Source organism: Arachis duranensis, chromosome 3, assembly GCF_000817695.3.
Source record: "Arachis duranensis cultivar V14167 chromosome 3, aradu.V14167.gnm2.J7QH, whole genome shotgun sequence".
Lineage (NCBI taxonomy): Eukaryota > Viridiplantae > Streptophyta > Magnoliopsida > Fabales > Fabaceae > Arachis > Arachis duranensis.
In genome coordinates, this window is record NC_029774.3 from 42544471 (window position 1) to 42544820 (window position 350).

Here is a 350-nt window from a genome sequence, read left to right on the forward strand (position 1 = left end):
AACTAATTTAATAATTCATTATTTTGTATATATGAGTTGTTTTTTTTTTAATTTGACATTTTAATTAAGTTTCTGTCTAAATAGTAGAAAAGTGGCAAACTAAAGATTTTCTATAAATATGAGTCTATTCCTCTAAATTGATATTAGCTCAGTTAGTTAACAAAAGGGTGATGAAAGTAGTCCTTTGCGTTAAGTATAAATATATAGAAATAGTGTAGAGGTACCAAAATATGTAGTTTAGCTATTACCAAAGGTACATTAGTTTTATAATAAATGTATTATAATAAATACATCAACTATCATATGACACACAAAAAATTAGTTACTAAATAAATTATTTATACAAAGTA